General features: G+C 35.3%; 1 long non-coding RNA gene across 2 annotated transcripts in view; it reads left to right on the top strand.

Annotated features, from left to right (window-relative positions):
• LOC138701154 (uncharacterized) overlaps window positions 1–26,089 on the top strand; it is a 761,914-nt gene that overhangs the window by 323,848 nt on the left and 411,977 nt on the right. For both annotated transcript variants that reach the window (XR_011332464.1, XR_011332465.1), the window contains exon 3: window positions 412–458. This is a non-coding gene — a long non-coding RNA (uncharacterized lncRNA). The remainder of the gene's footprint in view (window positions 1–411; window positions 459–26,089) is intronic.

Here is a 26,089-nt window from a genome sequence, read left to right as displayed (position 1 = left end):
TTTTTTGAAACATATGAATAACTGATGTACTGTACCCTTATACTCCCATTTTTTCTCCAATATCTGTCGAATACATAAAATCTGATCAATAGTCGATCTATTACGCCTAAAACCGCACTGATGATCCCCAATAATTTCATCTACGTATGGAGTTAATCTTCTCAAAAGAATATTGGACTCACAAAACATATTACGTAGTAGGCCTATACTGTACCTAATTGAATCAGGCATATGTTTTATTTGTAATTTCAGTTAAGGAAAAAGTTTATAAACAGGATGCCTAATATCAACCCCAACGAGGAAAAAAAGAACGAATTGTTGCTAAAGCGTACAGTGATTAACCATTTCTAACCTTTGTGACATTCAATTTTTTAACCTGTTCCTTATAGTTTATTTCCTTCTTCTTTACAGGATGGCACTATGAACAGAGCTACTACCTTCCCACTCAGTAGAGCAAGGTGAGTCTGAGAACTATTTAATATGCACGCAAAACGTTTAGCAGTGTGTGAACAGAAAGTAAAGGTACTGTAACAGCAGAGCTATGAAATAAGTGGGAAGTTTCAGAGTTTCTCAACTTAACAAATATTTCGAAGTTAGGTAATATAGCATTAAGTAAAACAATTTTACTTAACTACACTTTGAAACTACAGAAAATATTTAAAGAAGTAACATAATAATACGTTTGCAAAACAAGTAAATAGCGAAGTGACAAGAGTAAAGTTCAATATCCACCAAAACTCTGACAGGACTATCGGAAATGGAAAGCAGTTTTTGAATCTATTATACAGGTTGTTTCCGAGGTGTTGTTACAAACTTTCAGGGATGATGGGCGAAGGGCACATGTATCAATTTGAGATAAGGAACCCTGGTCTGGAAATGACCGAGTCGAAAGTTACAAGCAAAAATAGTTGTGTGTAAATGAAATAATTTTATTCCTCTGCACACCTTATTTATGTGTATTTATCTGTACATCTTACACATACTGTATTAATCTGACGTTGTTTACGTTGTCTACTTACAGTAGAGTTGGGTCGATTCGTGAACGAATCGTTCATTCGAACGACTAATAATAAGGAATCGTAAGAATCGATTCGTGATATCAACGAATCGTCGTTCAAAAGAATCGTAACGAATCGTTGTTCAAAAGAATAGTAACGAATTGACATGGTATCGTAACCCACGATTCTATTTACTTGTTTTATGTAACCTGTCAACGGACATTTCCGAACAGTGCCGAATACTCCCGAGCGAGAGTGAAATCAAAATATTGCATTTGTTAAGTATGGAAAATAATGAACACAAACCTGAAATTTGCATAGTTAAATAGAGATGTAATGCAAAAAATGTACTTCGTAATAAGGTTCAGTTGATAAATTATAATTTAGAAACACTATCTTGGGTAATTTTGTAGACCAATGGAGGTCATGCTGAATGGTTCCAGCCAATGAGAAAGAGACAATCCAATGTCTCGCCTCTTATGCCATCTATGCGAGAGATGTAGAACGTTTTTGTTCTACGCGTGGTTTGCAAAGGAAAGTGTCCTGTAAGTCGTTTCTTGACGAATCGTTGGAATCGCAGAATAGAAAGAATTGTGAACTCGTTGACGATTCAAAAGAATAGTTGGAATCGCAGACTGAGAAGAATCGTGAAAGAATCGTTAGAATCGATTCGTAATGTATGATTGAATCGTTGGAATCGACTTCTGAAAAAGAATCGTATTGCCCAACTCTAACTTACAGTATTCCATTAAGTGCGCTGTCTGAGGGATGGGGACAGGAAACTACACTAAAGCAATGCAGATAGCGTAATGTGTAACGGACAAGGTCGGTCTTGATATGCACGTCTGTAGACAGCAGTGTATGTGTACAAGTTGCAGTGTGCAGTCGATCAGTCCTAGTGAAATGGAGGAGTACACGAGAGCGGAATAAGCAGACCTGATTTTCGAATACGGATGAGCCAATGGGAACAGTAGACAAGCTCACAGATTGTATCGGGGCAAGTACCCATGTAGGAGACATCCGGCCCATACCACTTTTCCATGACTGTTCCAAAGATTAAGGGAAGGAGGGCACGTGGTGCCCATTTCCACACAACTATTTTTGCTTATAACTTTCGACTCAGTCACTTCCGGACCATGGTTCCTTATCTTAAATTGATACATGTGCCCTTCGCCATCATCCCTGAAAGTTTGTAACACCACCACCCTGTATACGTAATTACTTTCAGGTGGTTATTGTTTGAGATATAAAAAAAAAATTAATGCAATTTTGCTTGTTTTTGCTTCTTGCTCGAGATAAAAATTGTTTTATATGGAATATTTCGTAGCTGTTTTGAGAAAACCATAAATTGAATTCCGAGTATGTTCAGTATGGATCATATGCGGAGACAAAGAGGAAGGCAGAAAATAGGAAAGACTGGACAATGCTGGGTTTGCAGTGAAAGACCTGTCCTTGTGCAAAACACAATAAATGAATGAATGAACAAATGTGTAATCAAGATTTGTATCACAAATCTAAGTAGCTGCCACTGAAGAATGTCACGTAAAGTTCACAGATGTTGATTTAGGAAGAAATTAGACATAAGGAGTGGAAGAGAATGGAATGCGATGTCCTACTTCGGTTGTACGTCACCCACGTCTATCGAGTGGGGCAATGCACGTCACTAACCACACATTCTTCTGTTTTAATTTATCTATTATCTCACTCACTCACTGACTCACTCACTCACTCACACTCAATAACTTTATTACTGAATTCACTCACTGATTCACTAACTCAGTTCACTTATTCAGTCAATTAAAATTATTGGTTCAATCTCTCAGCGTTTCAGAAACTGACTTATTTAACCCTCGACACTTACCTAGGATCTTCTCTGACCCCACACCATATTTTATTGTTAATATCTACATCCATAACTTATACTCCGAAATGTTCTAGTAAGCTAGATACGCTATCATTCGTTATTTTATTTTCCATTACAATTAAAATTATTATTTAATAAGTCTATATATATAATTTGAACTGGTAATGGAAATTACGGGAAAACGGCTGAACGGATTTTAATAAATGACCCCTCATTTTGAAGCTTGGCACTCAAAGTTTTTCAGAAAAATAGTAGTTTTCAGTAAAATGTCAATTTTTCAACATAATTTTCCTATTTTCTAAAATCCATCTGTCGTCAGTTTTGAGAACTAGCTAATTGCATTTCAGAATAAAACAAAACACACACTGTAGTAAACAATATTACACGAAGGCCATGATCTGCAAGAATGCTGACATATTTAGAGCTCAAATTAAATTGGTTATTGAAAACTTAACTTACTAAAAATAATTTACAGGTTCGATTCTGAGGTGTGTAATTTTCTGGGTACAGCTGTGTATTAGATATTAAAAACTACAAAACCTGAGGTGGTTTGATGACATTATTACCATTAGAAATGAAATATTATTGTAGTTAATGCCATGATGTGACTATTTTTCATTAATTATACATATTAATGCTATATTGATGATATGAAAGTGAAACGTTTTGGGGTTATTTAAGTAGATGTAGAGAATAACTTAAATTGGATTTTGATTTCTATATTTTACTGAGTGGCGGCTATATAGTATATATAGTATATGTTACTAAAAGCTATAAAACTTACGTAAGATAATAATATTATTAAATATCAAATATTTTTATAGTTATTAATCAAGTGGGGTTGGGTCTTTATCATATATTTAATGGCGGTGTGGTGTAGATATTTATATGCGTGGTTCTCTTCAGTATTGGCTCGAGAGAGAGTATCTTTCATTATTATGGAAGCAAATAACTTTCAGAATGTCTGGTATTCTACATTGAAAATAAATCTGAAAAATGTTTATTTGAACGTCTAATGAACTTAGTTTGCAGCATTTGCTGCACAAGCCACTAGTATTGATTATAATTTTCATGTTTATTGCTTGGCTTGGTGTATGGCCCCAGCGATAGAACATGACTTCATTTTTTAGGTAGCATTATTTTTCAGTGATAATGTTTTGTTTTAAGCAAAGCGAACATGTACTTTGAAAAGTGACGAAATTGCAAATAATTTTCAAGTTTTAAATATATTCTAGGGTAGATAAGGATAAATGTAAACGGGGTAATTGTAAACAAATGCTGTGATAAATACAAAACTGTCAATATAAAAATTTTAATTCGGGGGAATATTTAAATTAACATGCTGGCTAACCTACAAAGCAGTTTGGCGCCAAATAGGAGTAACTGCTTAGTTGTGAACGAATGTTTTGTAAGAGTCTACAAAAAAAGTTGAGAAATAATTTTGCTTCACCTTCATTTTTGGAATTGTCAGTAAACGTACAGTGCTATTTTTTAAGAATATGTTGTTTTTATGAGCAATGTATAGTAGTTAACATATATTACAATGGTTTTGTGATCTCCCATAACCTCAGTTCATTGAATTATGACGTGTTTACATTTGCCCCATAGTTTTAATTGCTTGGGGGTAATTGTAAACATGTTTTACTATGGTTACATTTCGTAATTTCAGTAATCAAAGAGATCCCCACCCAACTACACTGTAGAGAATTTAGAGAGGGTTATCATAGATGTGAAAAATAGTAACTACAGTTTCGTGAAGCTCAGGAGAGGTACTGAGTTCCTATATCGTCATATATCATTGGTTAAAGGGACGAAATGTACCAGTAACCAAAATTGGAGTTGGAAGGAGTACAGCTCTTTCTTCTGAAATGTCCAGTGTCTGATAGCCCGTGCAAAAATTGGTGTTCACAATTACCCCCCTCTCAAAGGGGTAAACGTAAACAGGTGGGGTAAATGTAAACTAGCAATTAAAAGATGAAAAAAAGTCAAATTTATTATTTTAAACTCATTTTCAGGGAAAATAAAGATCTAAAAATAACACTATGTTTCTTTGTCATGCTTACCTTTATTGAGGGTTGTGTAATGTTGAAATATATTTGAAATCAGTGAAAAGTGTTTACAATTGTCCTGGTCTACCCTACATTTAATTAGCAAAAAAATGACAATTTTATACATTCAAAAATGTTTGACACGTAGCAGACACTGCTTCACCAAATCGTCCTTACCCCTGCAAACTTTCGGAAAAGGCTACACTTACATAAAAGCAGGATAATTAGGGGAGAGTCGGGTAGTATCGGACATGGGTAATATCGGACAGTGAGTTTCTTTCATCTACCACACGATGATAGTACCTGATTGACATGGTTACGTTTCTGTGATGTCATTCATGTACTACCGTATGGTGGTAGATGAAAGAAACGCACTGTCCGATATTACCCGATGCCCGATACTACCCGACTCTCCCCTAATTATTACACTTGAATCAAAAGTAAACTGTGTTAATTCACTCTGTGTTACTCTTATGCCCTTCCTAACTTCCGAAGCATTTCTTACAAGTCGACAACAGTGCCTATTGTGTTAAAGTCTAACGGGACAAAACTGGTTATTTCTGTCTCTAGACAAAGCTTAAGACATTCTTGAAATGTACTGAAGGCCACAGCATTTTAAACGAAGAAATTTCAGGCGTATACCGTTCTAAATAGAGATGGGGTGGTCTGCAGAAGAAAATATGCCAAGTCGAAGCTGCTATCGATTTGAAATATCGTGTTTTTAATTGGGTTATTTTTACGACGCTTTGTCAACATCTCAGGTTATTTAGTGTCTGAATGAAATGAAGGTGATAATGCCGGTGAAATGAGTCCGGAGTCCAGCATCGAAAGTTACCCAGTATTTGCTCGTATTGGGTTGATGAAAAACCCCGGAAAAACCAGGTAACTTGCCCCAACCGGGATTCGAACCTGGACCTGGATGCAGGTGCGGACTATTATCGTGTTACGATGACTACGCTTAGCAAACAATAGAAATAGAGGCATACACGATGAAACAATTCTGACCCGGCATGGATTTTCTAAAATGTTCCCCCCCCCCCCCATCCAAAGGAGAAATATGTAGTTAAATGTTTAAATTAGATTTATTTTTCGTTCTCTATCTGTATGAATAATATGATTTTATATTTATATTTATAACTAGCCGTACCCGTGCGGTCCGCTGCACCCGTTAGAAATAAATATAAAGTAATTACATAATTAAAATAGGACCTTTTATCCAGGGAACATTCGTGTATGATATAAGGATAAATCGTTTATTATGTTACTTAATTTAAATTGTATTTGCATAATTAAAATGCGATCATTTTGATCCAGAGACCACTCATTTGGCCATAAAAATTATTTTAGGAAATACAGGAAACGAATGTACAGAATAGCCTATCAAGTTTTCTGTGCATAAGAAGCTATTTTAATCTTACCTGTCCTCGATTCACTCACAAGTTACTGTAATAACATTATAGCATTATGTCCATCTAGAGAAACTACACTTTCCAATGGTGAAATAATAATTAATTATACAAATCGGTTAATTTAGCTTCCGATATTACTTCATACAAACACAGAAACATACTCTGTAGGCTTTCATAGCTTTCGATTGTTGCTGTCCAAGGCCCCTTATAGACGAAGTCATTTGTTTTTTAATTCATTACACGGCCTTAGATGACAGTTATTTTAATTTTAAAACTCATTTATCTCATTAAATATCAGTCCTATCAAATTTTTTCAAGGAATAAAACTTATCGCAAATTACTTGTAAAGAAACGTTTGTTATGTAACATTTTTCATAAAAATCAATAATAAGCGAGATATTTCGATTTATTTAATTCAGGCCCCCTTATAACCCCCCTTTTAAATAATGTATTTTGAATGCCATATAGCCTAAAATCTAAGCTACAACGAACTTAATTTATATTCCAATTTTCATCGAAATCCGTTCAGCCATTATTGCGTGAAAAGGTAACAAACATACAGACAGATAGACAGACAGACAGACAAACAAAAATTTAAAAAAAAAAAAAAAGCGATTTTCGGTTTCAGGGTGGTTAATTATATATGTTAGGACCAATTATTTTTGGAAAATCGAAAATTAACAGAAAAATTTCGGCTACAGATTTATTATTAGTATAGATTTATAATTATATTCATAATAAAATTGGTATATTTTCTTTGTTAACCCTTAAATTTGACAAAGTATCCTATAGGATACAACAGGTTAATAGGCTATATGCTATAATTTTAATAGAACAATAAAAAAATTGGTAGGAAAATTAAACTTTGACAATACTTATTTTTTATTTCGAATGAATTTTATACAGCTTCCTCCAACTGAAGGCTGCCTAGAAGAAAAAGCTTACCATAAAATTGTTGTTATAATGAAAAAAAAAAGAAAACAATAGAGAAGAAAAAGAATAAGAAATAGCACAATTAGAAATAATTGGGAAAGACTAAACAAAAACATCATTAATTCCAGAAGAAACATAGAATTTCCTGGTATCTATTAGCTATTGGGTGATCACAGTCGTCTATTTAGCACTGGTTGCAAGACCCAACTTAAGTGAGCAGATCGCCATAGCAAAGAGATCAATCTATTTACGTGTAGAGATGGTTTCTTAGGATTTTTATAGATCCCTTCACTGCAGACATAGATACTTCAGTGACAAGAGATTGTCCTAGACCAAACTGCTTGCAAAAATGCGCGAATCTTTTTGTGATGGTTCCTCTAGCCCCAATCAGTAATCCAATAACTTCGATCGACGTTAGATGATATTTTTCCTTATAATATGGTATAGTGGGGTCGTATATGTCGCATTTTTCCTGATGTATCTCAGCAGGTTGATTTTCGCACGTTTACATCCTTACAGTTCGATCAATTATTATCAATAGTACAATATATAAAATATGGACATTGCGATAAGCTTAGTTGTTTTCTTTACAGTCCGACACGGTTTAATAAACTAGTGTGAGAAATGATGTTTTGCCAATTTAATTTTAATTTTTTTTACTAAACAATTCTTATTCTGTAGTGCTTTTATTACATGTGCTTGGGAGTGTCGACCTGATTGGTGAGTTGGTATAGCGCTGGCCTTCTATGCCCAAGGTTACGGGTTCGATCCCGGGCCAGGTCGATGGCATTTAAGTTTGCTTAAATGCGACAGGCTCATGTCAGTAGATTTACTGGCATGTAAAAGAACTCCTGCGGGACAAAATTCCGGCACATCCGGCGACGCTGATATAACCTCTGCAGTTGCGAGCGTCGTTAAATAAAACATAACATTTGCTTGGGAGTTTCCCACAGGGAGAAGTACTCAGAATAAAACGTCACAACACCATAATATGTTCTATGATCGCAGATGCACTTCGATCCAAAAATCTAGACGTTCACGAGGAAGTTCATTGTATTGCTGATGGTGGAAGCAATCGTAGGATCGATATCATAGCTATAAATAGGAATAAACAGACAGCCGAAATAATTGATCCTACCATCAGATTTGAAATCTCAGCCACTCAACCATCTGAAGTGAACGAAGAGAAAAAGAAAATCTACGAGCCCACGATTCAGTACCTATCGGCGAAATACAACATTGAAAAAATCACAGTTACCGGTCTCTTCTTCGGAGCGAGAGGCACCATTCCGAAAGCCTTTGTAAATTGGAGGGAAAAATACAAGCTGACGAGAGATCTTCAAGATGCCATCGTCACCACCATAATAAAATTTTCTGTAACGATATTTCGTCAGCATCTTTACGGTGTACATTCAATTTAAATTATACTTGGTTCTATTTTTTTTTCTTAATCACTTCTGTCTGGAACCTATTCATATAATTTTTCATTTTTCATTTTATTGCGAGCTATTCTCTGTCGTAGGGCAAACCCAAAATATTGGGTCAGACCAATAAATTAAAATTAAAATATGGTCACCCTCATTGAGGGCAGATTATTTTCTTTAAATATTTATATTATACCGTACAATATGAAACGTAACTGGCCGTATATACCAATCGTAACAATGACAACATCCATGGATATTAAGGAAGGCTGTGGAATACCATATAAATTGCAGTTTCATCATTTTCATGTAGTATTCTTATTATTATTTTAAAATAAAAGTATGTGAATAATTTAAAATCTATTCATATTGAATAATAACGTGAACATGTTATAAAAATCGCATTTACATGTTAAAAAAAATTAATATCAGGAAAATAGCTTTCCACATCGCCATGTTTGCTAAAGTCTTCGGAAAACGATGTAATTTCGTATCGGCATTTCTTTGGCACCCCAGTGCACAAACCGCGCGAGTTCAGAGAAAGTTAGGCAGGTTTTTCTGAAGTACTTCAGTTTATCTACCATTTTCATACCAGTATTGTTTAAATATCGCCGTATTAATATCCCCACCATCTCTGAATAGACACAAAGATATATTATTTATTATTATTTTGTTTATTTGAGGGAGGTGAGATATGATGATAGAGACTGGATTGATCTTGCTCAGGATAGAGACCAATGGCGGGCTTATGTGAGGGAGGCAATGAGCCTCCGGGTTCCTTAAAAGCCAGTAAATAAGTAAGTATTATTTTGTTCATTTTACGACGCTTTATCAAATTCTATGGTTATCTATCATCTGAGTGAAATGAAGGTGATACTTACTTCCTTACTTACTGGCTTTTAAGGAACCCGCCATTGGTCCCTATCCCGAGCAAGATTAATCCAATCTCTACCATCATATCCCACCTCCCTCAAATCCATTTTAATATTATCTTCCCATCTACGTCTCGGCCTCTCCAAAGTTCTTTTTCCCTCCGGCCTCCCAATTAACACTCTATATGCATTTCTGGATTCACCCATACGTGCTACATGCCCTGCCCATCTCAAACGTCTGGATTTAATGTTCCCAATTATGTCTGGTGAAGAATACAATGCGTGCAGTTCTGCGTTGTGTAACTTTCTCCATTCTCCTGTAATTTCATCCCTCTTAGCTCCAAATATTTTCCTAAGCACCTTATTCTCAAACACCCTTAACCTATGTTTCTCTCTCAAAGTGAGAGTCCAAGTTTCACAACCATACAGAACAACCGGTAATATAACTGTTTTATAAATTCTAACTTTCACATTTTTGACAGCAGAGTGGATGGTAAAAACTTCTCAACCGAATAATAACAGGCTTTTTCCATATTTATTCTGTGTTTAATTTCCTCCCGAGTATCATTTATATTTGTCACTGTTGCTCCCAGATATTTGAATTCTTCCACCACTTCAAAGGATAAATTTCCAATTTTTATATTTCCATTTCATACAATATTCTCGTCACGAGACATAATCATATACTTTGTCTTTTCGGGATTTACTTCCAAACCTATCTCTTTACTTGCTTCAAGTAAAATTCCCGTATCTTCCCCTAATCGTTTGTGGATTTTCTCCTAACATATTCACGTCATCCGCATAGACAAGCAGCTGATGTAACCCGTTCAATTCCAAACCCTCTCTGTTATCCTGGACTTTCAATGAAGGTGATAATGCCAGCAAAATGAGTCCAGGGTTCAGCACTGAAAGTTACCCAGAATTTGCCCTTGAGATTTTGAGGAAAAACCCCGGAAAAGACCTCAACCAGGTAATTTGCCCCAACCGAGATTTGAACCAGAGTCCTCCCGTTTCACAGTCTAGCCGTTACTCAACAGAAGTGGACTGAAAGGAAGGGGCAAATGTTAATACAAAATTGAGTGACGTTACAGGAAGAGTCGGGATTTCCAGAAGCCGTTCAGTCTACCGGATTGCGGTGTCCTACTATCACCCACGTCGTTCGGGTTAGACGAAGAGGCGACCGGTACACAGTAACGAGGGAACGAATCATCGTCAACATCACCATCAAAGCGGTCTTTCTTGCCCCCTCTCTATTTTTAAGTCACTTCCCATCCGAGGCTGCGACGTGCCAGGAGTGTTTTGAAGCGCACCTGGCAGGGATGATCGGGAATTGGGTACGTCTAAAAGTAGAGCATACATTACTGTACATTCATGTTCGAAGCATCTCAAACACTCCTTTCAAACAACAAACGAATCGGCAGGCAGGAGGGCCGGTATTTTAAGATAGACCTCTCGTCCGCCGAGAGAGAAAAGAAAATAAGAAAAAAAAAAAAAAGACCAAATACTCGAGTTAATTGTCTGATTTCTACGTGCTAAAACGTCTTACGATCCAAGAATCCCCTCAAGAAACCTCAAATTACTGTTATTTAATAAAATCCTTTAAAACAAATGAACGCACAAATTCTAAAACTGTAAAATATAGGAGGCCGTGGAAAGAAAACATACACACATGCATATCTCCTATCGGGTTAAAGAATAACTAAAATCTTCCATTTCCAATTGAAAACAAATAAAAGGCGCTGATGCGGTTTTTGAGCTGAGGCAGAGGTTTGGAAAGTCCATTTGTTTTCAATTTATCCCGATTCTAAACAGAAGGCCCCCTTTGTGTGAAGTTTAAGAGAGTAAATACTTTTTCGTGGACATTTCTTGATCACCGAGGAGAGAATTGGCTTTAAATTACTGTCTGTTCTATGATGCGTCAGCTAGCATTTGTTTTTCCCTCTGTATTTTGTAATGGGGAACAATGTTTATTTAAAATGAAAGCTACCGGGCGCTACAAGGGTTATTTCTAAAGCTTGGATTAAGCGAGACACGTACTGGAAAGAAAAACAAGTTTCATGTGTTCAGGAAATATGCCAGGCACGCTGTAAAAAAGGAATTGATACTTAATAGATGTGTTACTTTAGCGTATGCTAGAAAACGGTATATATCTTCTAAGATTGATTGTGGCTTTTTTCATTCCTTCTTACATATGTAATGAGTTTGGCTAGTGTTTATCAGGCGGCGCCTTTGATGTCTATACATATCAAAGGTAATAAAGCACAGCTTTTAAAATGAGAAGAATATAGTTCTTATTTTTAAACATAGAATGGATTTCTCGAGTATGTTTAGAATAATAGATGTAAACAACGTTCGAAACATTTTATTTCATAGAGGTGAGCTCAATGGATGGAAGTTAAAGTTTAATAATGAAATGGGAGTTGAAGCTAAATACTTAATAACGCAGGATATAAATCAAACGCACATGAATGAATAAATAAAATAATTATAAGTAAAAATATTAATAAAATGTAAACATGTTGATAAACTTAATATAATTCAGTGCAAACATATAAAATTTACAGGTACAAGTAGATTACAGGGTAAAGACAGAAAATCAATAGTACATTATGCAACGAGCCTATAATGGTAGTAATTAAGACGCGAATATGTTTGTTTATGAAACGAGAGCAAGCGAGTTTCATAATTTTCATACGAGCGTCTTAATTACCATTATAGGCAAGTTTCATACGACTTTTTATGCTCGACCATATTTCTAACTTGAAATTATTCATAAGTATTCATGTTATGGTTATGTAAGTGAAAAGCGGAAGTGACCTTCTAAATTGTGAGATGTGCGCAGACGCGAAAGTATTGACTTTTTCCGAGGGACGAATGTCATTGACCTTGATATAATCTAGAGAATAACATGAACATTAATCTTGATATAACCTGGAAATTGATTTAGAATTGAAAAACGAGATGGCAAATTGAATTTATTTGAATATTATTTACAATTAACGCTAATTATTATAGTAACAGAACATAACCTTCTGCGGCAGTATTGGATTTCCAGCCTTCGTGACGTTTCGCTAATTGACTTTCGATTGCATATCCGAGAATAATCGATACTTGCGCTATCATATTGCTACAATGGTATTTTCTGATTGGTGGAACACCTGAACTTTAATGAATAGGGGTACTTTAATGAGGTCCATTAAAGGGCTGCTACCAGATGTATAATTACTACATTCGGCATGGTCGAGCATAAATAAATAAATGAAACTAATAAACAAATAAATAATATAATGTAGTGTCTTTATTGTCATTAAGCTCCATGGAGACAGTAGATAATGTCAAACGTAAATACAGATATACAAACTTACATACTACATAACAATAAATAAATAAATAAATAAATAAATAAATAAATAAATAAATACACGAAAGAAAGAAAGAAAGAAAGAAAGAAAGAAAGAAAGAAAGAAAGAAACAAACAAACAAACAAACAAACAAACAAAAGCGCAAAATGTGCAAGTTGAATCATCTGATTCCTATGTAGTCTATATTTTTTTTAGAGCCACCAACGTAGCTCAGTCGGCAGACTCGCTAGCCTGTTGATTCGAAGCTGCGCTCGGGCTTGGGTTAGGGTTAGGGTTAGGGTTAGGTTCCCGTTTGGGCTGATTACCTGGTTGGTTTTTTTCCGAGGTTTTCCTCACCCATAAAGCAAATGCCAGGTAATATATGGCCTCACCCCACTTCATTTCTCCAAAAAAATTGTAATCTTATAAAGTACTAACTTTTTCGACATCTTAAATCTTCAATGCTAGTGTAAGATCTATGGAATACAATAAATTAAACGAAACTTTATCATTACACAATAAGTATTTCGTTTTCATCAATTGGCATCACTGAGCGGTTCGAATTGCAGTAATCGATCTTCGTCTGTTTTACTGTCACAGTTTTTGTCAACAGTAATCTCACTAGATATTTATGTAGAGAAAATCAAAACTCGAGTGAGTTTTAATGGACTATTACACGATTAGAAGGAATTATATAATAATTAGAAGAAATAAAGTAGTCTAATACAATAAGATATTAATTACGAAAATACTAAACTGTCTTGAAAATGTATTATTGTACCATCTCGTCATTACAAATATTACACTAAATGGCAGTAGCTGTTCTCTTGTTACCAGCTGTGTCAACTATACAATCTTCATTGAGCTCTATAGACCAGCGGTAATAAAACAAACAAATGCTAGGGAGGTGATAAAAACAAACAAATGATAGGGAGGTGATAAAAACAAACAAATGACAGGGAGGTGATAAAAACAAATAAATGCCAGAGAGGTGATACAAACAAACAAATGCTAGGGAGGTGATAAAAACAAACAAATGCTAGGCAGTTAATAAAAACAAACAAATGATAGGGAGGTGATAAAAACAAACAAATGATAGGGAGGTGATAAAAACAAATGTTAGGGAGGTGATAAAAACAAACAAATGCTAGGGAGGTGATGAAAACAAACAAATGCTAGGGAAGTGATAAAACAAACAAATGATAGGGAGGTGATAAAAACAAATGGTAGGGAGGTGATAAAAACAAACAAATGCTAGGGAGGTGATAAAAATAAACAAATGTTAGGGAGGTGATAAAAACAAACAAATGGTAGGAAGGTGCTAAAAATCAAATGCTAGGGAGATTATAACATTTGTAGGATAAGCAGCAATGATTGATTGAAACACGTTGATTTGTAATTTACCGTTTTATTGGTTTGAGTTGGGCAGGGCATGTAGCATGTATGGGCGAATCCAGAAATGCATATAGAGTGTTAGTTGGGAGGCCGGAGGGAAAAAGACCTTTGGGAAGGCCGAGACGTAGATGGGAGGATGATATTAAAATGGATTTGAGGGAGGTGGGATATGATGATAGAGAATGGATTAATCTTGCTCAGGATAGGGACCAAGTAAGTAAGTAAGTAAGTATTGGTCAAAAGTAGTATGACGTAGTAAAAGTGTAATAGTCACAAAATTAATAATATCGCGAAACTCGACTGAAAATAAATGTGAATTTGAAGTTTTTATATGTCATTAATATTTTGTAAACGCATTTTATGGATATATTATTTTTAATTCTAATTCTATTCGTGAAATAATCCTAATAAATACAACGGTACGGTCCGAGATTTCTAGATAAATTCACTGTCGTGAATTCATGAATAATCCCAGACCGCTTTCGTGACATTACTAACTTCTGATAATATTTTTATATGGTAACGTTCCCACATGCGTGATAAAACGCGCCTACATTATTTCTTCTCGGCTCTATTGGCTCCAGAAAGGTCGTTATGATTGGTGGGACAGTAGACCAGAATGGATTCCTGTTCCCACCCAAAAGCTGGAGTTATTGGTACTGTTAAGTGTGATGCTATAAGAACGTAAAGAGATTTATTGTTATTCCTTAAGGTATTATCATATCCTTGCAGGTCTCTCTCTCTTGCAAGTCGCCGGTTGGTGTAACATATGTCGTGTATAAACTACATGGAAAGCTGCAATGCACTAAATCTTGTAGGGATCTCATGCTATTACAAGTTTTAGCAAATTTATTTGAATTGCTTTCAGTACTGATGTTTTTTCTAAAACTTTGTCGCAGTAACATATTTTACATTTTTGTTTTGAATTGTTGTCTGTTTGGATGTATAATCTTATAAACAGAAGTATAAATATGGCATGTTTTAACAGCATACGTTATAAAACATAGGGTGTCTTGAAAATTATTGCCCGACAAGTGGATTTTAGCTTTTTTTTTATTTCTTCTCCTCCCCTCATAGTCAACGATTCTGTTGAAATAACAAGTACAGTAAATAGCCATCTTGAGGTATGTGTTACGATCAAGAGATTAAAGTTACAAGAATATTCTATACAAGTGGCAAATAACATACAGTTCTGGTGGACTGCAAGGAATTCAGGTATATATGTTTTTTTTTTTTGTCTGATATTTTACGTTTTAATTGTGCAAAGTACAAAGAAAACTTATTTTGCTTAAAAGTCTATTTTTCCAAAGAAACAATACTACTACTAATACTTACTGGCTTTTAAGGAACCCGCAGGTTCATTGCCGCCCTCACATAAGCCCACCATTGGTCCCTATCCTCAGCAAGATTAATCCAGTCTCTACCATCATATCCCACCTCCCTCAAATCCATTTTAACATTATCCTCCCATCTACGTCTCGGCCTCCCCAAAGTCTTATTCCCTCCAGCCTCTCAACGAACACTCTATATGCATTTCTGGATTCGCCCATACGTGCTACATGCCCTGCCCATCTCAAACGTCTAGCTTTAATGGTCCTAATTATGTCAAATACAGAATAAAATGCATGCAGTTCTGCGTTGTGTTACTTTGTCCATTCTCCTGTAACTTCATCCCTCTTCCTAAGTACCTTATTCTCAAACACCCTTATCCTCTGTTCCTCTCTCAAAGTGAGAGTCCAAGTTTCACAACCATACATAAGAACCAGTAATATAACTGTTTTCAGAATTTTTGACAGCAGACTAGATGACAAAACTTCCTCAACCGAATAATAGCAGTCATTTCCCATATTTATTCTGCGTTTAATTTCCTCCCGAGTATCATTTATATTTCTTACCGTTGCTCCAAGATATTTTAATGTTTTCACTTCTTCAAAGGATAAATTTGTAATTTTTATATTTCAATGTCGTATAATATTCTGGTCTCGAGACACAGTCATATACTTTGTCTTTTCGGGGTTTACTTTCCAACCTATTTCTTTATTTGCTTCAAGTAAAATTCCCGTGTTTTCCCTAATAGTTTCTGGATTTTCTCGTAACATAATCACGTCATCCGCATAAACAAGCAGCTGATGTAACCCGTTCAATTCCAAACCGTCTCTGTTATCCTGAACATTCCTAATGACATATTCTAGAGCGAGGTTAAAAAGTAAAGGTGATAGTACGTATCCTTGCTTTAGCCCACAGTGAATTGGAAAAGCATCAAACAGAAACTTGCCTATACGGACTCTGCTGTAAGTTTCACCGAGACACATTTTAATTAATCGAACTAGTTTCTTGGGAATACCAAATTCAATAAGAATATTATATAAAACTTCTCTGTTAAGCGAGTCATATGCCTTTTTGAAATCTATGAATAACTGATGTACTGTACCCTTATACTCCCATTTTTTTCTCCAATATCTGTCGAATACAAAAAAATCTGATCAATAGTCGATCTATTACGTCTAAAGCCACACTGATGTAATCCAATAATTTCACTTTGTTTCTAGGCAACTAACTTTAAAATACCAAAAAAAAAAAAATAAATAAATAAAAAATAAATAATTAAATAAATAAATAAATAAATAAATAAATAAATAAATAAATAAATAAATAAATAAAAAAGTGAGTATTCACATAAAATTGCAGGAGAAGTTCTCATCTTATGCATAACTGACAAGTAACTGAGCAACAGAATTGTCTATTAAATTTGTCGACAGAAAATCGAAACTTGGAATGGTATTTATTAGCTAGAATTTATTTTAAAAATATAATAATAAATAATTTATAAAAAGAGGATGACATGTATTGCTAAATAAGATATTTAATTTACTAACGTTGTAGTCGCCGTATATGATCCATATATCTTAATAATGTCTATCATCTGATTTTTTCTTCTGTCTCGAACTTTTCTCGCGTTCACCATTATCCAGAACATCCTTCAATAGGTAGTTATTTCTCATCCAGTGACCCAGTCAATTTCTTTTTCTATTCATGATCAGTTTCAACATTATTCTTTCTTCACTCATTCTTTACAACACAGCTTCATTTCTTTTTCTGTCTTATCGACTTTGATGTATTTCATTAACATTTTCAAGGAGCATTTATACATTTTTAATTAAACAATGTCGCAACTATATAAATACAGAAACTATAGTCCGTATTTTTCCAAAATAGTGTACTAGGTTATGAAGTTTCGATTGTAGGCCGTACCACCACTTTATGGTTGAGGGTTGAAGTGGAATTTCGGGTGGAACTTGAGAGGATTACTTATTGTAATTAGAAGTTGTAAATACTTTGGGTGAGGAATAGACCATGAAAAGAAGCCCAGGAAATGAAATTTTATAACTATTTAAATGTGACGACATAATGGAGCAAGGTTGAAATGAAAGACGAAATTTAAGTATTACTTCAAATCCTGTCCCATGACCTGACTGGAATGCAATCTGGGTCTCTTTTGTAGAGAAACACTGACTAAGCTACGGTTGGGTATTTGAACTGGGTTTTCCATAAAGGCACACGCCTTTCAAAATTGTTCATTAGCATATAAGAAACAGAGTGTAGTGTTAATTTAAGACGAGATATTGTATTTATTTGTGGTTCATTTGCATGTTCCACACCTGGCCGCGAGAGGAGCGTTGCGTAACAGACATATTATAACAAGGCTCGTGGCTATCACACGGCTGTTACTAGATATATCTGTAAGCTGCATATCATAATGTCCTCACCCCCTACATTTGATATTTGTAACACACCTACCACGTGCATATACGTTGTCGGTGTAGCGGTACCATACTGGATCCTAAGTTCTCGAGTTCAAGACCAGCAAAGTACGATAAATGTGTTGCACACCTTCATGTGTAGGTTCTATAGTACCACCATGGTTTGGCTTCAGGAAGGGAAAAGGTACAAGAGATGCAATCGGGCTGCTACGGACAATCGGTGAAAGATACCTAGAGAAGAATGAAGAAGTGTATGTAGTATTTGTAGATTTAGAAAAGGCTTTTGACAGAGTTGATTGGAATAAACTGATGGGGATCATAAAGAAAGCTGGTGTGGATTGGAAAAAGAGTCAGTAATCTTTACATGAAACGAGTGAAAATAAGGATAGGTGAAGAAATGTCAGAAGGAAGTGAAACTGGGAGAGGAGTATGACAAGAATGTCCTTTATCATCTACCTTGTTCAACATCTACTGCGAGGATTTAGTGAATAACTGTTTTCAGAACATGGGAGGAGTGGTAGTAGGAAGAAGAACAATAAAGTGCATAAGATTTGCTGATGATATGGCGTTGTTAGCAGAAGAGGAAATGATACTAAAGGATAAGTTACTGGAGCTAAATGACAGCTGTGAGCAGTATGGGATGAAGATAAATGCTAATAAGACGAAGACCATGGTCAAAGGAAGAAAAATACACAAGACAAACTTGCCTACTGAAGGCTGCACTAGACGGAATGGTGAACGGGAGAAGAGTCCGGGAGTAGAAGAATATGTCAGATGGTGACGACAATAAGATATATGTGAATCATATGAAGAAACAAAGACGAAGACAGAAAATAGGAAAGATCGGAGAAAACTGGGTTTATGTGAAAGACCTACCCTTGGGAAGAAAACTAAATGAATGAATGAATTAGATAGAAATTTCCGTACACAGACTGATACTAAAATGATTATATTTCATGTCCATCATTCCCTGATAAAATAAATTGATTCTGAAGATGAACAAAATCAGTCAAAATTTTAATAGAAGTTACCGTACAGAGACTGATACTAAAATGATTATATTTCATGCCCATCATCCCCTGTTAAAATAAATTGACTCGTAGATACTGAATATGAACAAAATCCGTCCAATAGTTCAGTAGAAATTGCCATATACAAACTGATACTAAATGATTATATTATTCATGCCCATCATTCCCTGATAAAATAAATTGATTCATAGTTACTGAATCTGAACAAAATCCGAAATTGTCGTACACAGACTGATACTAAAATGACTATATTTCATGCCCATCATTCCCTGATAAAATAAATTGATTCATAGATACTGAAGCTGAACAAAATCCGTCCAATAGTTTAGTAGAATTTACCGTATACAAACTGATACTAAAATGATTATATTTCACGCCCATCATTCCCTGTTAAAATAAATTGATCCGTAGATACTGAATATGAACAAAATCGGTCCAATAGTTCAATGAAATTGCCATATACAAACTGATACTAAAATGATTATATTTCACGCCCATCATTCCCTGTTAAAATAAATTGACCCGTAGATACTGCATATGAACAAAATCGGTCCAATAGTTCAATAAAATTGCCATATACAAACTGATACTAAAATGATTATATTTCACGCCCATCATTCCCTGTTAAAATAAATTGACCCGTAGATACTGAATATGAACAAAATCGGTCCAATAGTTCAATGAAATTGCCATATACAAACTGATTCTAAAATGATTATATTTCATGTCCATCATTCCCTGATAAAATAAATTCATTCATAGACACTGAAGCTGAACAAAATCCGTCCAATAGTTTAGTAGAAATTTCTGTACACAGACTGATATTAAAATTATTATATTTCATGCCCATCATTCCCTGATAAAATAAATTGATTCATAAATACTGAAACTGAACAAAATCCGTCGAATAGTTCAGTAGAAATTGCCGTACAAAGACTGATACTAAAATGATTATATTTCATGTCCTTTATTCCCTGATAAATTAAATTGACTCGCAGATAGACTGTTGCATATGAACAAAATATGTCCAGTAACTTAGTAGAAATCGCTGTACATAAGCAGGCAGATGGATATTTAGGTAGACCGGTAGATAGGTGGTCGGGCCTATGTCAAAACCAATTTTTCGATGAAGAAAACGTGTTATTTTCGAAATCAATATATTGAATCTTGACAATATTTTATTCTGTGCTTCTTTTAAGGTTAATGTAAACATAATCTTATAGGAATCGAACAATCTGAAACGGATTTCAAAGAATCGTTGGACTTGAGTCGTTGTTGACAGAAACTGAAGAGTCTAGCGGCGAGCTTGAAAGAAGAGGGAGAGAGAGAGAGGGAAGAGTGAGAGAGAGGGAACAATATTACTCCAGTAGCTGCCTTGCATCCAATAGATACCACCACCACCACCACTACCACTACCATGCTCACTGAAAATTAATACTTTGCTGTGCTATACTTTGCATATTGCCGTTATCTCTCAAATTAAAACGAACTCCCACCCCTGAAGTGTATCCTTCCCCCCTCGCTACCCTCGGCAGCTCCTTATACTTCCTACCCATTACCATATATCACATCTGGGGTAAAAAAATGAGAGAACTAGAAAAATTATATTCAGTGCCAGGGATGACCATAAAATACATCTTCTGCAGTGGCCAAGATCTTTGGAAAGTTTTTAATCTGCGAGAAGATGAAGTATGGATAATGTAAGATTACGTATTACCGATTCTGTAACATTTTCATCAGTAGTTGAAGTTCAGAAAGTCTAGTCGGAGTTTCTGACGTAAAATAAGTCTTTCTCCATACCAAGTAATGACACCCATTCCGAGATCCATGGTGAAACACAATAAAAGGGTAGACATTTAGAGCAAAATTAAATAGAGAAGAACTATGAAACTTATATTACTACTATTATTCAAATATAGTTTATCAATATAATTATATTAAAGATAAAGACACTAATACGTTTTAAATATACAGTGTGTTTCGTAAGTTCCGCATATTGTCTTTTTTATTTTAACGGATTTTTTTTGCGAAAAAAACGCTCGAACACGTCAAACGCTATGTTTTAAAAGACACTTTTTTTTTTTTTTACAAAAATAACATTTTTAATATCACTGTTGTGCAGCTGTGACATTACCACAAACATTTTTAAACGACACCCTATGTTTTACTTTATATCGTCAGGAAGAGAATCTTCATAAATTTATGTCCAACCGAAGATCCCATTTTTCTAATTGAATTTTACGTATTTAGAACTTCATGAATTTACAAACAATACAGATCTATCTCGTAACACAATTTTGTCACAAATTGAATTGTGCAACTTCAATATTTGGCACTTTTAATTGAGAATAAAATTGTTAGTAATTTCTCTAAAACTTATAAATTAATTTGTCTGAGTTAATACAGTAAATATTACATTCATTATGGGATTAGGTACAGCTTACAGCAGTAAAACTTTGGAAATATTCAACATTTTTTTCCCTCCATTACTGTATCTTGTACAATAACGAAAATTAGTATGTGGAAAACACTGTCCTTATGCTATATGAAAAAAAAAAAATAGCCTATATGTGTATATATATATATACACGATTTAAAAATTATTTATATTTCTTTATTTTTCATCAACATCATCATCATCACCATCATCATCATCATCCTGTCAACTACTAGTCCCGAAAGAACTGTTACTGTTCAAAATTCAATTCACTGTGAAGTGATGAAGCATTTCTCACATAGCTCAAAAACTATCCAACATTCTGTGACGAAATTTCTTGTGTGTATTAATGCATGTCACATCTACAATATGATGCAAGATCTCTTCTCTATCTTTAATAGATTGTCTGATAAAAAATAAATTCATTTTACAAAATGGTCAAAGATCAATATTTCCTTCTAACACAAAATAAAACAAAAATATTATTTATTAAAGAATGTAGTTGAAAGAGCATGGTACTGTATTGTAAAAATGAGTTTTACCAATAAAATGAAAGAGAGAAAATATGAAAAAGTTAACAAGTTTTTGAGTTCTGACGGAAACGCTTCATCAGTGCACAGTAAACTGCACATTTTGAATTCTGAAAATATATATATATATATATATATATATATATAATTTTTTTAAATCGTAAAAATATTTTTTTCTTATATAGCAAAAGGACAGTGTTTTACACGTACTAATTTTCATTATTGTACAAGATACAATAATGGAGGAAAAAAACGTTATTTCCAAAAATTTTACTGCTGTAAGCTGTACCTAACCCCTTAAATGTTCAAAATTTTTCCCATTTAAGATGATAAGGATGTAGTATAAATTCCTTTTTTTAATTACTGCTGGTGATATTTCTCCAATCATCATTAAAATCTTAGTTCTCTCATGTTTACTTAAGAACATCTCCATTTTCTGTTAATTTCAACAATTAAACTGCTGCCATAACACCAGGAGAGCCAACTATTTATTTGGTTACCCTATCAACGTTCAGTATAAAAACAATTGACAGTTTGTATAGCGGTACAGAAAAAAAAAAACAAATCTTTCAGATGATGCGAATAAAAGTATAGGGTCACATTTAAAAACGATACGTATGACATCACAACTCTCATAACAATGACTATGTAAATGTTTCCTTACTTACTTACTGACTGGCTTTTAAGGAACCCGGAGGTTCATGCCGCCCCCACATAAGCCCGCCATTGGTCCCTATCCTGAGCAATATCAATCCAGTCTCTATCATCATATCCCACCTCCCTCAAATGCATTTTAATATTATCTTCCCATCTACGTCTCGGCCTCCCTAAAGATCTTTTTTCCTCCGGCCTCCCAACTAACACTCTTATATGCATTTCTGGATTCGCCCATACGTGCTACATGCCCTACCCATCTCAAACGTCTGGATTTAATGTTCCTAATTATGTCAGGTGAAGCATACAATGCGTGCAGTTCTGTGTTGTGTAACTTTCTCCATTCTCCTGTAACTTCATCCCTCTTAGCCCCAAATATTTTCCTAAGAATCTTATTCTCAAACACCCTTAATCTCTGTTCCTCTCTCAAAGTGAGAGTCCAAGTTTCACAACTATACAGAACAACCGGTAATATAACTGTTTTATAAATTCCAACTTTCAGACTTTCTGACAGCAGACTAGATGACAAAAGCTTCTCAACCGAATAATAACAGGCATTTCTCATATTTGTTCTGCGTTTCATGCGAAAATGCTTTTTATCTCTCTTATCATATTCTCATAACATAATTTAACATTATTCTATTCATCGCTATTAGTGATTATATGTTTTGAAGAATGCAACGACATTTTTTCCAAGCCTTTGTCTTTGAAGATGCTACCGCAATTTTTTTTTTTTTTTTTTTTTTTTTTTTTGGATTATGATTTTATATTTCTCCAACCCGATTTCGATAAGAACATTCTTTCCTTTTCTTGAAAGATTCGAGGCATGTTTCGTATGTTTATTTTCATCAATTTCTTTACAGAAAAAGAAATGCCGGCATGATCATGAAACTGTAAACCCAAGTGATTTGCGATGTTGCCAAATGCATTCATATTAATTTATATAAGCTGTGAACCTAGATTACTTGATTGAAAGTTAGTATTGCACAGTAGTGGAAAAAAAAAAACCGGATCGATCCTTGTAGCTGATTTCAGAGCCTTGTTCACTCCAGAGCACGATAGACTGGTAACTAAGACTTTCGTGGTTCGAATCCTGCCTGGGAAGGAAACTTTTTTTTTGTTCCTTATTCATATTTATTCCCAATACTTTCCGATTGCTGGTAAAATTCATGTTCTGGGAATAATACGTTAATTAAGTAGTAAAATATCGCTGCAATCAAAAAGTATTGGGAATAAATTTGAATAAGGAACAAAAGAAAGTTTCCTTTCCAGGCAGGATTCGAACCACGTAAGTCTTAGTTACCAGTCTATCGTGCTCTGGAGTGAACAAGGCTCTGAAATCAGCTACAAGAGTCGATCCGGTTTTTTGCCACTACTGTACAATAGAATATGTGTCTGAACTCAGTTCATTTTCCGATCTTAAACCGAAGTTCTTCTCTAGTGAGGAGTTTAAGGGATGCTGCACAATGTAATACAAACTATGATAGGAATTTATTGCAGAAGCTTCTGTGAGAACTGCTAAGAACATGTTGATACCATAAAATTGCATACTTATGAGCTGTCGAAGAAATCCTTGAGCCATTGCACCAAGACGTGTTTGTTGATATATTTTGATTCGTTAATCCACTCGATAAGTCAGTAGGTTAGAGTCTGAGATGAAATGTCAAGGCCCACTTGAGATACTTTGAGGCATATCAGCGCCGTCATGTGTGTGTGGGAGCGTTGTTTGAGGCTCGCCAAGTCAAAGAGAGAAAGCATGCAACAGTCCCGCTGCCTTCCCTTTCTTTCTTTCGTCATCACCTTTCCGTATCCAAGCAACCAGAAACTTGAATCGCAGTCAAGACCAATTTTTCACAATCGGCATTCTCCTGTGGAGAGCTTTATTTGTCTGCCAGTCCATCTGTTCTTGCATTCCTAAATAGAGTACCAGTTATTAATTATAGCTAGGATTATTTTAAGTACTTCAAACGAAAGGTTAGTAGGTTATTTTACGACGCTTTATCAACATCTTAGATTATTTAGCGTCTGAATGAGATAAAGGTGATAATACCGGTGAAATGAGTCCGGGGTCCAGCACCGAAAGTTACCCAGAATTTTCTCGTATTGGGTTAAGGGAAAACCCCGGAAAAAACCTCAATTAGGTAACTTGCCCCGACCGGGAATCGAACCTGGGCTACCTGGTTTCGCGGCCAGATGCGGTAACATGAAAGGTTATTTTTAGTAGGTTATTTTACGACGCTTTATCAACATCTTAGGTTATTTAGCGTCTGAATGAGATGAAGGTGATAATGCCGATGAAATGAGTCCGGGATCCAGCACCGAAAGTTACCCAGAATTTTCTCATATTGGGTTAAGGGAAGACCCCGGAAAAAACCTCAACCAAGTAACTTGCCCCGATCGGGACTCGAACCTGGTTTCGCGGCCAGATGCGGTAACACGAAAGGTTATTTTTAGTAGGTTATTTTACAACGCTTTATCAACATCTTAAGTCATTTAGCGTCTGAATGAGATGAAGGTGATAATGCCGGTGAAATGAGTCCGGGGTCCAACACCGAAAGTTACTCAGAATTTTCTCATATTTGGTGAAGAGAAAACCCCGGAAAAAAAAAACTCAATCAGGTAACTTGCCCCGATCGGGACTCGAACCTGGGCTACCTGGTTTCGCGGCCAGATGCGGTAACACGAAAGGTTATTTTTTTTATTTTAGTAGGTTATTTTACGACGCTTTATCAACATCTTAGGTTATTTAGCGTCTCAATGAGATGAAGGTGATAATGCGGGTGAAATGAGTCCGGGTCCAGCACAGAAAGTTACCCAGCATTTGCTCATATTGGGTTAAGGGAAAACTCCGGAAAAAGCATCAACCAGGTAACTTGCCCCGATCGGGACTCGAACCTGGGCTACCTGGTTTCGCGGCCAGATGCGGTAACACGAAAGGTTATTTTTTTTTTATTTTAGTAGGTTATTTTACGACGCTTTATCAACATCTTAGGTTATTTAGCGTCTCAATGAGATGAAGGTGATAATGCGGGTGAAATGAGTCCGGGTCCAGCACAGAAAGTTACCCAGCATTTGCTCATATTGGGTTAAGGGAAAAACTCCGAAAAAAGCATCAACCAGGTAACTTGCCCCGACCGGGAATCGAACCCGGGCTACCTGGTTTCGCGGCCAGACCCGCTAACATGAAAGGTTATCATCATATCCTTTTTAATTGGGTTATTTCACGACATTTTATCAACTGCTGTGGTTATCTAGCATCTGAGGGAAATAAAAGTGGTAATGCCAGCGAAATGAGTCCATGATTCCAATTTATTTCCTTCCCAACAGGAATGGGTGTACACCCCTTACCTTGCAGTTGTTCTATTTTGTCTCAAGCGGTACCTAGCAATAAG

This window comes from Periplaneta americana, chromosome 6 (genome assembly GCF_040183065.1).
Source record: "Periplaneta americana isolate PAMFEO1 chromosome 6, P.americana_PAMFEO1_priV1, whole genome shotgun sequence".
NCBI classification, from domain to species: Eukaryota; Metazoa; Arthropoda; class Insecta; order Blattodea; family Blattidae; genus Periplaneta; species Periplaneta americana.
This window is presented reverse-complemented; position numbering and strand designations above follow the sequence as displayed.